Below are 12,481 nucleotides of genomic sequence, written 5' to 3'. Positions count from 1 at the left end.
AGCACAGTCCCCATTACCACTAAAAAGCCACCGAAAAGTTTAGTTTTTACCGTGTGCATAGGGAATAAAACATTTCACATTGAATGCATTAGATTAAAACGATATTCCAATATGTAGTGCACATTTTCGCTAAGTGCCTGAGTAGCATAGAAAACTTTTACTTTTGGCAAGCTCGCTTTTCAACCTGTGTGACACGGATTGTTTTTTTTTTTTTTTTTTTGTTATTTTTAGGGGCCGTTGGTCGTTTGTGTGTGTGTGTGTGTCTTATGGCAAATGTCAAGCGGTTTTGTGCTTGAACTTTGACCTCCCTTATACCCCGATATTTGCATGTAAGCGAGGACAACTTCGCTCTCTCTCTCCTCTGCTCTCTCGCTCTCGCTCTCTTTTCTTCGAAGCGTAGGATTGGATTTCCACAATTATTATATCAATTTCGATGGCGAACCAAGGCGAAACTAGGCGTATGCGCAATCTGGCAGTTCAGGCACGTGGCTCTGGGGTCAACGCAGAGTGACGTGACCTGATACACACTCGTCTATTCCACGGCGATATCGCATCGGAGCCCCGTCAACAAATTGAGTTTGCCTCTATGGCGAGAGAGCAAAACAAAAACTTCCGCTGTGGGTGTCAATTTATGTGTGTTTAATATGACAAAAGAGCGGTGGAAAGCTGTGAAAACTTCCTGCCACTTAAGCTGCTGACAAATTGAAACCAGTAAGCGCCACCCAGCATCGGTTGCATCTTGATTTATTCAGCGAAATCATTATGTCTGAAAAGCAGCCATTTCTAGCCGTGTGTGTTTAGATCACTGATTGCGCTGGCTCGTTTGTCTGCCCACTAGCAATATTCTTGCGCGTTCATTTCCGTAATGAGTTTGCACTCCTAGCTATTTTTTACATATTTATTACACCCGCTACGAATTGTATTTGCACAATTTCTACAGCGGAGGTGAAAATAATAGTACTTAAGCATTTCTATAAATGATATTAGTAATGAGCTAAAAAAAGTCTCCAAAAACTAGCGTATTCAAATAAATTAAGTATTATTTAATTGTGTATATATATATCATTTATAGTATTATGTATTAAACCATAACTGTATGAATTGAACTCGCTTTACCCGAGTCATGGCCAAAAGCGGCAAGTTGTTTTCCTTTTGCCCGTGCTCGCTTTTGTTGTCTTGCTATCTCGCACTGTTGTTGAACATTTATGATGTAAACACGAGCGCAGGAAGCGAGGGAGGCAGGTGGGGAGGTGGGAGAGAAAAGCGGTCCATTAGAGTGGGAAATGTACATGCACGCGGCCAGTTAATTAATTAATTATTAATTCCGAGATTACTCCACCCGCCAGCGAGTTCAGTGTGTGAGTGTGTAAGTGATGTGAGCGAGCGACAGTCGAGATTTTTCGCATCCCATGACGCATGATTTATGCCAATAATTGGGCTTTATTAATATGCAGCATACGTGTCGTATGATTGATGCGCCTGCGAAACGCACTCGCGCAATTGAATAATGCATCACACGACGAGGTTCGTTCTATAACTCAAGTGATGTCAACTGACAAACCCAATGTACTGGGAAAAAATACATATCCAAATGCCGAAGAAATATTCCAATAACTTGCCATTTAATAAAGTTATTAAATTTAGCTTTCTTTCGTTATGACCTTTTGCCTACCAATATCCTCCTACACATATCCCCCCGACTGACATAAACACCAAGAAGTCGGGACGCAAGCCAAGTAAAGACGAGACCAAACAAACCATAAAAGTGTTTGCTTTTTGGTTTATCGACCTTTTCATCCATCACTGGCTGCGCCCTTTCCACTTCACCACTTTGCCACTCGCAGTTTGACAGCCACTGGGAAGTGTAAAAGTAGGGGGCTAGAATGTGAATAACATTTAGTGGCGCAGCCACAGAACGCATTATTTAGCAATGAAAGTGGATTAGTTGCAAGCACACCTGATGCCACCTGACCGCAGCAACCTACTTTTACTCACAGACGAGACGAGGTAGGCGGCTGCCAGGAAAACCATGTCAATACCAGCCACGCCCATTTAACCGGTTTAAAAGGCGTCAAGATGAAACCAACGACAGGATGCACGTGCAAATCAACATATAGATATCTTAAAGAATGTACTTAAATATATACTTTAAAACTAGATATTTAAGGATACCGCATACATACAGAGTAGATATTCCACTTGGAACTCCATTTTATAGTTAAATATTTCTTTCGAAAAACTCTAGTTTTTCTTTCCATGTTCAACCAGATCCCAGTGAATCCCACCAGGAGCCTGTTTTTTTTTCGAGTCGAGTGGGCGGAATGGCATCAAATGGAAAGTGGGCGAGCACAAGGTCGCAGGTGGGCCATTTTGATAGCGGTTTTCACGCCGTCAAGGCTGGGATGCAGTGCAGCATGGGAGATGGCCGCGGGGCAAGTAATCAAGCCATCGAATGGAACGCGTTGGCCGTCGGGCAACTAACTTGGTGCCATCATTCAGATTGAACGGGCCCATCCAATCCAAGCTGTCGTTGCAAATGCCCGCCTTGTTCGCACTTTGGCGCAATTAGCCAAGACAATTAAAGCAGCGCCAGAATGAGCAATGAGTTTTAGTTTAAGTTTGTAGTTTATACAATGTGCATGTGATGCATGGCGACGGCGATGGAGAAGAGTGCACTTAAACAGACACAAAGCGACAAGCCAGAGACACCAAATGCAGTTGCCATGACAGGCAGCTCGCAAAGTAAATTAGCCGGGCAGAAAACGAAAAAAAAAAACAGGGGAAAAACAAGAAAACCCGAGGCAGAGGAAGCAACTAGCTGGCATTGCTGAAGAAATAACTTGATCAACAATGTTATAGCATAATTGCGCAGTGCCATTTAATCACAATTAAATTATATTTAATTTGCGGCGCATGGCAAGAGCAGAAGCTTTCTGGAACAGCCAAACAGGATATCCAGGCAAATCAGTGGGGAAAATTTCAGCAAATTGCAGCTAAGTGTTGATTTGCGCTGCCTTGGTAGTTTTTATTACCAATAACTACGTTCATTAGAATAGAAACTTAATGAAATGAAGTTAGTATGTAAAATAGCTCAAAGTACGGCTTATTATTTCCAAGTATTCAAGTTAGATAGATTGCAATTTCAGAGAACCTGCTAATGAACTCACATCAACCGGAGCGTTGCCTCCCCCGGTGAATTCTCCTTGAGTACATTTCTATTTGCAGATAAGCAATCCCTGGACTGATAACTCTCGGCCACTGATGATGCTGATGATGACGTGGGTGCCATGTGGTTATCCGTTGACGGACTGACGAACATTGCTGACATCTAACCGCCGACAGTGAACACCCGACAAAAAGAACCACAACTTTTTCCCCTAGCCTTTTTCGAACAGCGACATCGTTAAGCGAGTAAACAGTTTTTGCTGTGGGCGCCGGAAATAAATTGTGGTACTTTTTCATTTGGATTTTTTATTTTTGCAAGTTTAGGGATTAAACTATTTATGTGGGCGGTTGTAAATGGATTTTGCATAAGCCAAAGTGTTGAATAAATAATAAATCATGCAGAATGCAGGAAATTAACATACAAAAGGCCGCTGGCCATTAAAGGCAAAGATTTGGGCGCTTTAATAATTATTTAGTTTAGTTGTTTGTTTCAAGGAGAGATTGCGTTGTTCAATTTCGCCATAAAAGAATCTTTCCTACATCCAGCACTTGACATGCAAAGTCCGATAAAGTGATGTCATTATTGGTTCGGTTTATTTATCCATGAAATTGGTGTGCCTACCTTAGCGGAAAACACTAAAACTCTTATCTAACAAGGCGCTTTGTTTTTGGCTCACAATATTTATTTTTTGCAACGTTCCCGAGTATTAGGGTCAAGTTTGCCTTACACGTTTATTTTTTATATTTTGTTTATACTACCATCACCATTTTTGCTATATTTTCATTCTTATTTTTCGCTTTTCTGGCCGTTTTTTCCCCCTCTGCGAGCCGTCTTTTGTTGCTTTCAATTGAAATTTCAGCGTCAATGCACGTTGCAAATTACGTGGCCCTTGAAGGTGACGAAAAGTGAGAAAAGTGCACTTTGTGATGACTAGGCGATGCATTGCACTTAGGCACAGGAGTCCCCTTGCCATCGTATTATTATGTTAAAATATCAAGTTAATATTAAAGTGACTTTAAATCATTCATATTCATTTTAGTGAAATCAAAATGCTCAACAAACTGCTTGAAACTTCTGATCTCCGTGTTTTATTTATAAGTTACTGCCTAAAACAATGTTGCTAATCAGCTAAAAACAAAAAAATGAAATGAATGAATTGCAAATTGAGCGCAAATCACGAGCAGATAGCAAAGCGTTCGGAAAATGATTCATGAATGCAAGCAAATCTGCTGCAATTGGCGGCTGGGCCTGGGAAAATGTTCACGGAAATGCGAAAATCAAATTTGATTGTTTGCAAATTGAATTAGGCTGCTGCTAAATAAACCGATAATTGACTTGTGACTAAGCCAACCGCTGATGATGCCATCGTGAAGGGTCGCCTTCCCCTGGGCCAAGTTAATAGCGTTTCTGTGAGTGAACCAGTTCCATTTCCACCAACATTTTCCCACGACCGTGCATAAATTTAAGGCGCCTATCGAGCCATTCAAAATACTCGATTGGAAACGGTGCGAAATGAACACTTTTCCATAAACGGACACACACATAATTGATTGATCAATAAACTTAAATTTATATGCAAATTGTTCCAATTACGAAGCGTTAAAAACACAAATCCCAAATCAAAGCAGTTATGCAATGAAGACGCTCGTAAATGGTAAAACAAAATAAAAGTAAAAACAAAAACAAAACCGAGGGGCAAGCAGACAAATATGCAAATTTAAAAATGCAACTTCGTTTCATTATGCTTGAATAATTGTGAGTGGAAGTTTGAATGCAAGCCGAAATGAAGATGTGGCTGCCGAGCAGCGAAAGAGATTGTTCAAAACCTAATTAACAAGGCGTGACATAATAATCAAATCCGAATAGACAGCGAAAAGATATCCGCCCCGTTGAGATATAGGAAATATGAATAATTTGATTGAGTCTTTTTATTAGCATCCAAGAAGAAAGAGAGAAAGGTAACGATTATTGATGTTATCGTAGCCTACACTGCTATTAAGTTTAATCTTTGAAAAACTCTTTAAAAATGGGGTTAAAATGTAGGTAAACAGGCCGAAACAAAATGGGAAAATGTAACTATCTTCTGCTACTAAGGATTTCTTCATTTAAGTGGACCGAATTAGAAGCTTTTGTTATTAATGTTAATAATAACCGAACTTGGCTATAAGGTACGTTGTTTAATCAACCCTTATAGCCATCATTAACTTCATCATCAGCTGCCTGAGTGGGCTTTTGATGTCCAATGTCGCATATCGAATTGAAAGTTTGCCAACTGTGCCAAAGTCGCGACGGAGGGTTGGGATGAGCTGGGAAATGCAATTTGAAAGTTATGCTTGCAATGCACTTACTGGGGGCGCTGTTTGGGAATGGGGGGACCTTCGGAGGAAGTGGGTGGACCAGGGACTTAGTGTGCCAAATAATTTCGGTAGGGCAGTGAAAATATGCAGGCGGCAGGAAGTGCAAGTATGGAATTCAATTATGGCTAAGTGCCCGAGAGCCGAAAAGCTTTAAAGGCAAAATAATAGTATTCTTTGGGTTCAAGTTTATTGCGCTTTTAGCAACGAGAGTTGGGTAATCCAAATGCGGTTATAGCATTTGCTTTCAAGAACCATTATCACGTCATATTACACCTATTTGAGGCCTCACCCACTCACCACCTGTCACTCAGCTTCAACTTCCATCAATTTGTAATCCCATTCCGTTTACTCGAACCTCATTCATTCGGCTGTCAAAGAAAAGTTCATTACCAACCCTTGGAGCCCAGCCGCATTTCCCTTTTCCGTTTTACCAACAAGGACGAGGCGGGGGAGCTGTCAAAAATTGTATCCCTCACACTCTGGGACAAAAGATGAGGCCACAGAGAGCAAACCAAGCTGAAAAGTATCTTTGCCAGCCGTATCTTTCGATGCCACATTGACAAAGAATTATTGTCGTCGACTGCTGGTGCACGAATCATGGATGAGTGCACCCAAAAATGTTGGCCAAAAATGGCTGTCACCGAAATTCGCTGAGCTCTGTCACCTGACAGGCGATCCTGTCGTGCCCCGATGTCCTTTCCCGTCAATACGAGTCCTCGATGGGCCCCAAGTGCTTATGGCACATTTATCTGCCCCCACATTTGTGTTGTTTGTTTACTTAATAGATGTTAGGGCTTGAGCTCTGCTTTGTATATTATTGACAGACAGCGTCTAAACAACAAAAGGTCGAAGGACAACACAGGGAGAAAATGTGTCTATAAAAAGTTTATATGTAATTAGTTGCAACATATTGCGACAAAGTTAAAAGAAGTGTATTGAAGAGATTATATATAGTCTTTATAACTAACGTACTGTTTTCTGAGTGTAAGGACTGCTAAGGGGATTCCACCGACGCAGCCTGACATTCGTTACAGTCAGCGAGAGATGGGTGGTGGGCTTTCGTCAGTCAATTGAGCTGACAGCTCACAGGAAGTGAGCGAAGGGAAAGGAAATACCAGCGGAAGGAAGACACACTCAGTGAGGCGACAGTTTTACATAGTATGTCTGTAGTCGGTGGGTGGAGGGGGGGGGGGGGGTGAGGGAATCTCCATCTGCTCACGTTGAAAAGTCGCGCGTTTTGTAAATGCTATTTACGGATTTATCGATCGAATTAATACGTTTAAGTGCTGTTGGGACAAGGCACGCTTTCTAAATTGGCTCTACACATTTTAAAGCAATCGAATTAATCAATGAAAGTGAACTACTGACATTTGGCATTTCGCCTGCTGCTTGCAACTCGTCTCGTCAATCTGCTCTTCCATTTTGTTTATCCTTAATATTACTCATACGCCACGTTGACGGCACACATAAATCACAGGCGCCTAGAACTCTCGTTAGCTATTGATGGCGACGGGAGAATTTCGTAATTAAGCGAAGCAGAAAAAATCACCAGAGTGAGATTTATTAAGCGTAAGCAAGAAAACAAAAACGCATAAACTTTTTGTTTGTCATAAAATAGGAGGGCATAATAGCGGAAGAAGGCCATCCAGCACCGCCAGCACCACCTACTCCGCGTTGCCTTGGCAATGGAATAGCCAAGATAGAGTGGGTGGTTGGGTGGACTTGAAGGTTACTCTTGGAGGAGAAAGATAACCCCAGCCAACTCGGAAAGTCAAGAAGAACATTTCGCTAAGGGAAGCGCAAGTCGGGTGACCTTTAAGGCGCTGCAATTGTTGCCACAGAAACTTTCAGTTTTTGTCATGGCCACAAATGAAAGTAAAAGGTCGCATATTGTTGGGCGAAATTTTCAAGTGAAACCACACATATGCTAAGTGCTATTACTTACAATTATAATTTGGTGTGGATTATCGGGTAAAAGTTCTCAAAAGTACTCACATGGAAATATCACACAATATATGCAATAATATATAACTTATGGTAAGTGAAATGTCGAATATTGTCAAAGTGCGATGGTAATGAAAATCCAAATTATTCACAAGCGGAACCACATTTTCTAATTTCAGTTACGCCTACACAAAAAGTGAAAGAGCGACTAGAAAGAGTACTATAATTAAATAAATGAAAATTAAATGTATTACGGTTAATTATTGACTTGCTGGCGGCTTGGAATAATTAAGCAGAGCAGTGCTGCGTTTCCAAAAACCAGATACATCTACCATTTACGAACAGATAGAAAGATACATCCCAGCCACTGCGGTAGTAAAATTTTATGGCATTTCGCTGATGGCTGCGCAAAACTGCATTTTGTGCCGCGTTTCAACCAAACCAAGATGAACAATTAACGCGCTCAGGGGCAGACAAAATTGCAGTTGCGGAGTCCGCCAAAAAAAGCCAACTACCAACAGCCGCCAACGGGAAAAATTGCAACAAATTCCTTTAGTTTTGTAATGGAACGAATGGATTCTAATAATGGCAGTAATGAGTGCCATTTTTCGGCAGATTTGATTTGCAATTGTGCATTGTGCAATGCAAACAATTGAAAACAGCCTTGGACAAGAAGTTTATGAATTCAATGAAAATTGAGAAGATAATGTTTGGCGGAAATGACAAGAGCTGCAAATACAAAGCAGAAATATGAAAGCAAAATAATGTGGGTTCTTTTGATAATGACAACATAAATAATCCAATTTTAATGAACTAAACGAAACAATGGAAATATTATTCAGTTTACCATTACGTCTATTGTATTTAGATTTAGATTAAAATTCGTGTTTTCAACCTACTATCAGTTTCTAATTAGAGAAGACTAGAAACGAAAAAATCGACCGAAGGCCTAAACTTTCCAAAATTAAACTGCAATCGTCTAAAATGCAGTTGAAAGTTGGATTTTGCCATGGCAACAACATTAACAACAATCAAAATAGTAACAATAATAGTAGTAACAATAGGAGTACAAACAACAATAAAACAAAAATAGCAACAAAGGGCGCGCAAACAAAACGCACGCCTCAATGCTCCAAAAATAACAGCAACAACTCCCCAACAAGAACGAAACAACAACAAACAAGCAGCAGGTGACTCCACCTCTCCCTATGCCCCTCCCCCCAATACAATCTCCACCTCTTTTCATCGACAGCTGCGTTCAAAATAATAATAATGACAATAACATACAAGAGATTTTGACCGAAGTTAATTTTTGACTATTCAGTAAATATTGCTTCTTATAGCAAGACCCACTACTTCATACATAATAATAGTATGCAAAATTTACAAATCCCCTAAAGAAGCTACTATTATTTTGCGCATAGCTGTATCTTTATTCTCAAGGTTCAGATGGAAAAAAACGCGATTCTTACGCTCGTCGAGCAGTGAATTAAATTAATATAAATTCGCGCAATAAAACGCACATGAGGAATGTGTACATTTATGTTAAAGTAGCCTAAGCTAAAAATAAAGACAACTTTTGATAAGCCGCCGCCTAAAAATAACAACAAGACAGAGCGAGCGAGATGGAGCACTCGAGAGTGACAGAGTAGGTCATAGGCTTAGCGGCCTCTCGCTCCCTCTTTGTCGGTCAAGTGTCGATCCAAAAAAAAAAACATTACAAAAAAAAAAAGGAAAATAAACCGAATTTAGAGCTTTCAATTTTACCGTTTATACGGATTTAAGAGTGAGTGAGAGGTTGAGGGAGATTTCAATCTGTCACATTCTATTTTTTGATTCTGTTATTAGCTTTTCACACTCCAAAAAATGTGGTCTACTTTTCAAGGTTTAAATCTTTTTCAAAAGAATTAATGAAATATATTGAAAACTTTTATTTGTAAGCGGTGTTTTCTTGTATTTACTTACAAGTCCTTTTAATTCAACTCGAAATTCTGATGGTTTGCCGTGGTCTGATGTGTTAAAAATGTTATATTTATTCATTCATTAGTAAACTGCAATTATATTTTTTACCACATGCATTTTATATTGCATTTTTTTCGGTTTTAGTTTGGCCTAACTTTTGTGAATTATATGTGTATTTTTCCGTACTGCCGCAACTCTAAGCGGTTAAATCGAGCATGACAATAAGCGAAACAATCGGCGCGGATTTGAAACGCATTGCTAAACTTGTTTACGGCAACAACAAAAACACACACTAGCACACGCGGCCGGAGCGGAAACTCTGATCAGAACAGAGACAGAACTCTCCAATTGCATTTGCGACGTCCAATCGGAAGCCCGACGATCCAACAGCGAGCAGGGCAAACAAAAGACTGAAGCCAGCTTTAAGTTGGAAGTTGCCGCTGCGCCAAAAAGTTGCTGCCGTCGGGCAACAACAACAGCAACAACAACAACAACAGTCACAATGGCAACAACGACAACGATCGACCGATCGTGTCTACCGATAGCAATTGTACGCGTACACCGGAAACAAAAAGGGGGTCAAAAGTACTTTAACAAAGGTAATTTATTTATTGCTACAGCTATGGTATTTAAGTTCCCCGACCGATCCCTAATGTATTTATATAATATGTATCAGTAACCCAGGTTTGAATAGCTGAAGATAACAATATTATTTGCTTATTCGAGGACGTAAAGAAAACAATAAAATATAAAATATTATACAGAAACAAATATAAATAAATGATTTAAAAATTTTCCACATCATTTATAGCATTAATTTAAGCCTAATGACCATATTTATGTATATACGATAGATATGTATCTTTTTTCTTGCGGTGTATCTGTGAGTGGTACGGGCGAGTGCGCTTGTGTGGGTGTTTGCAGTGCCAGAGTCGAAGCAAAGAACCAGCAACAACAGTTACGAGTATTGCTGAAAAGGGAAAGGGCGCTCGGCTCTGTCATTGCGAAAGGAGAGGGAGCGAGTGAGAGAGATGCTCGCCGGAGATATATCAACAAGTCAATGCCAAATGTTTTTTTTTTATTTTTATTACTTTTTTAGTACCAGACTAATTAACCTATTAATAGGGCACCCATACGAAAGAGAGAATCACAGACCATGCTTTTAGAAAAATTATAAGCCTATACTTTACTAAAATAATTAGTACAATTGCTTAATTTGCAGTTTTATGAGTGCTTTTGTGGATAGATATCATATAAGCACTTACATATAGTTGAATGTGATTTCACACATGAGTTGTTTTTATTCGGTTACTGGTTTTTGTGCTTATAGATGGGCACTACCTATAATTTATATGCAAACCAAATCTATTTGAATGGGGAAGCTTAAAATTTCAGATAATTCAACCTTTTTGTTGCATACTTTCAAACACTCGTTTTGAGATTTCAAAACATCGGCGAATTGAAGAAATCGAACCCAGTTAATTGGGTTAAGAAAAGTACACAAGTGACACATAGAAATCATGATCTAGAAAATTACACGTAATTAAGAACTCGAAGAATTTCTAATTCTCGGTTGACCAGTGCATTGCCCACTGATTTCCTACTATTCCGCACAATTTCCAGTGATCACTGCACTCGTCGTACCTTAATGACAGAATCTGTTGGCCAATGAACACCTATGTATGTATGTACATTGCACAGGTGAGGAAAGTTGGCAATGCAGGTGCCGTTATGAGCGATGCAATGGTCAAGAATTGACCATGATCTCGCTCGTTCGTAATAATGATGAAAAAAGCTCGGAAAGCACGGAAATGCCATAGAAAATTGCTTAATGAACCGTTTCGCTGCGCGTCTGCTCCAAATGGCCTTCGTGGTCATAGAATCTCTCGCTCGTCACCCAACCAGTCCAATAATGGATCACAGTGGACCAAGCCAATGCGAAAGCGAACCAAACCAAGTCACAGAGCAAGTTCAGTGCCATTAGGCAAACTGCCACCGAGAACATTTCCACAAACTATTCCCCGACCGTCCATAAAAGTGGTTAAATATGTATAAACACAGAATACTTCACATATGTACATATCTCCCGGCGAACACGAGAATATTTATTGCGTAGGAATCGACCGAGATACTAAATGTAAGAAAAGCCAAACACTGCACACTGAATTTTCCGGATTCTACCTGCAGCTTGCACAGCTCTCTTTTATTTTTGTGTATTATTTTATTTATTTTTTATATATTCTGCGCAGGCGGCACACTTCAAATTGCGATTCGGTTGGGATCGGAAATCGAAAAGGGGGCCATGCCAGTTGGCCGTAAAGGGGATGCGGACTGGAGCAGTCTCGATGACTGCTGGTGATGAGGGGCCAAGTTTAATGGTTGTAGAAGAAAAAGTTTAAGATGAGATTGCATTTGGAATTGGACGAGCCAGCGAGGCAGGTAAATCAAACCAGATGCAAATAAGTGGAGGCAAGGAAAATTATTGAAAACACTTCAATCAAACTTGCTCGGATAATGAGGCATCCATTGGAAATGCGGTGCATAGAAAAGTCGAAAGAATCATTCAGAAAGTATGGCCTTAAAAATGTGTAAATCTAATGGCATCCGATGATCTCAGTACCCTGTACTTTCACTGCTCAGGGCGCTGCTCTTAGCCCGATTTTGGTTTAGAAACATATAAAAAAAAGCCATTGCGAATACCTCAGTTTACCCCAAGTCCCGCCATTTTTATATGGCAAATATTTTCCTTAAACGTACGTTTTATTTTCGAGTCATAAACGCTTATACGACCTGCAGTGCCAATGCATTTTCAATAAACGGTTCTGTTTTCATACCGACCATAAAAAGTTAAATCGCAGTAAACCCTTAACTCACCCGAAAACAGAAAATAATAAATAAGACAGTCGTGGGGGCGAAGGTCGAGGTACTCAAAACTGGTCGTGACTCACCTGTAAAGAGAAGGAAAAACGAAAAATGTAAGTTATACTAGTTTGGAAAACTAATCATAAATCATTGCATGTTAATAGGCGACGGCAAAAAAAAGTTACATATT

At 39.9% G+C, this 12,481-nt stretch overlaps 1 protein-coding gene across 14 annotated transcripts in view; it reads right to left on the bottom strand.

The window, feature by feature from the left end:
* Svil (Supervillin) overlaps nt 1-12,481 on the bottom strand; it is a 121,572-nt gene that overhangs the window by 71,459 nt on the left and 37,632 nt on the right. For 4 of the 14 annotated variants that reach the window (NM_001259639.1, NM_001259637.1, NM_001259638.1 and 1 more), the window contains exon 1: nt 9,433-9,813. The exons of 7 other annotated variants lie outside the window; for them this stretch is intronic. The gene's annotated coding sequence lies outside the window, so the exon portion shown is untranslated. Of the gene's footprint in view, nt 1-9,432; nt 9,814-12,303; nt 12,378-12,481 lie in introns of those variants that run through there. 3 more of the 14 variants (NM_001202100.2, NM_001169859.2, NM_001169858.2) reach the window with 1 other exon arrangement.

The sequence above is a fragment of the Drosophila melanogaster genome, chromosome 3L (assembly GCF_000001215.4).
Source record: "Drosophila melanogaster chromosome 3L".
Taxonomy (NCBI): domain Eukaryota; kingdom Metazoa; phylum Arthropoda; class Insecta; order Diptera; family Drosophilidae; genus Drosophila; species Drosophila melanogaster.
The sequence above is the reverse complement of the archived record's forward strand: the minus strand, read 5'-3'. Positions and strand labels throughout refer to the sequence as shown.